Source organism: Corapipo altera, unplaced genomic scaffold (assembly GCF_003945725.1).
Source record: "Corapipo altera isolate COAL_440 unplaced genomic scaffold, ASM394572v1 55201, whole genome shotgun sequence".
NCBI lineage: Eukaryota > Metazoa > Chordata > Aves > Passeriformes > Pipridae > Corapipo > Corapipo altera.
The window spans coordinates 1137-2681 of NW_020888682.1; the positions used below are offsets into that span (position 1 = coordinate 1137).

General features: G+C 50.0%; 1 long non-coding RNA gene across 1 annotated transcript in view; it reads left to right on the forward strand.

Annotated features, from left to right (window-relative positions):
- Window positions 1-1489, forward strand: part of LOC113942036 — a 2625-nt gene extending 1136 nt beyond the window's left edge. Inside the window, exons 3-4 of the long non-coding RNA XR_003525825.1 lie at window positions 625-726; window positions 1463-1489. This is a non-coding gene — a long non-coding RNA (uncharacterized LOC113942036). The remainder of the gene's footprint in view (window positions 1-624; window positions 727-1462) is intronic.
- The last annotated feature ends 56 nt before the right edge of the window (window positions 1490-1545 follow it).

The window sequence follows — 1545 nt, forward strand, 5'->3', positions numbered from 1 at the left end:
GGGAACTGGGAGGGGACTGGGAGGAACTGGGAGGGGCTCAGAGATCATACTGGTTTCTACTGGTCTATACTGGTTTATATTGTTTATGTCAGTTTGTACTGGTCTATATTGGTTTATATTGATCTATACTGGTCTATACTGGTCTATACTGATTTGTACTGGTTTATAGTAATTTATACTGGTTTATGCTGGTTTATGCTGCTCTATACTGGTCTGTATTATTCCTACTGGTTTATACTGGTCTATACTGGTCTATACTGGTTTGTACTGGTTTATACTGGTCTGTACTGGTCTGTGTTATCCATACTGGTTTATATTGGTCTATAGTGTCCGTAGTGGCTTGTACTGGTCTATACTGGGTTATACTGGTCTGTATTGGCTTACACTGGTTTATAGTGGTTTATACTGGTCTCTACTGGTCTCTACTGGTCTATACTGGTTTATACTGGTCTATACTGGTCTACACTGTTGCACTCCCAGTGAGCAACACGGGGGTGATACTGGGAGGCACTGGGGGGATGCACGGGCACGATACTGGTTTATACTGGTCTATACTGGTCTATAGTGGTTTATACAGGTTTATATTGGGCTATACTGGTTTATACTGGTTTGTACTGGTGGCAGTGCGTGGTGGGCGTGGCCGGCGGGGCCACCCGGGCGGCTCTGGCCGTTCACCAGGCCCGGAGGGACAACGTGGCCGACGTGGCCGCCAAGGACGCCAGTCAGGTACTGGTTTATACTGGGAGGGACTGGGAGGGGACTGGGAGGGACTGGGAGGGGATTGGGAGGGACTGGGAGGGACTGGGATGGACTGGGAGGGGCTGGGGAGGGGATGGGGGGGGACTGGGAGGCGCTGGTTGGTGTTACTGGTTTCTACTGGTCTATACTGGTCTGTACTGGTTTGTACTGGTCTGTACTGGCGCACACTGGTTTGTATTGGCCATGTTGTTCTGTACTGGTCCATACTGGTTTATACTGGCCTTTACTGGTTTATACCAATCTATGCTGGGTTATACTGGTCTATATTGGTCTATACTGGTCCATACTGGTCTGTACTAATTATACCAACCCGTACTGGTTTATACTGGTCTCTACTGGTCCAAACTGGTCCTTATTGGTCCATACTGGTCTGTTCTGGTCTGTACTGGTCTGTACTGATCCTTACTGGTCCATACTGGTCTGTACTGGTCCGTACTGGTCTGTACTGGTCCTTACTGGTCCATAGTGGTCTGTACTGGTCCCTACTGGTCCGTACTGGTCCGTACTGGTCTGTACTGGTCTGTACTGGTCTGTACTGGTCCATACTGGTCCATAGTGGTCTGTACTGGTCCTTACTGGTCCATACTGGTCCATACTGGTCTGTACTGGTCCTTACTGGTTTACACTGGTCCATACTGGTCTATACTGGTCCTTACTGGTCTGTACTGGTCCTTACTGGTCCTTACTGGTCTGTACTGGGCAGGAGACGCTGGTGAACGGGGCGGGGCTTCTACTGTCACTGCTGCTGCTCCCCCTGCTGGACGGGAGGCCTTGGTGAGTGGGGGC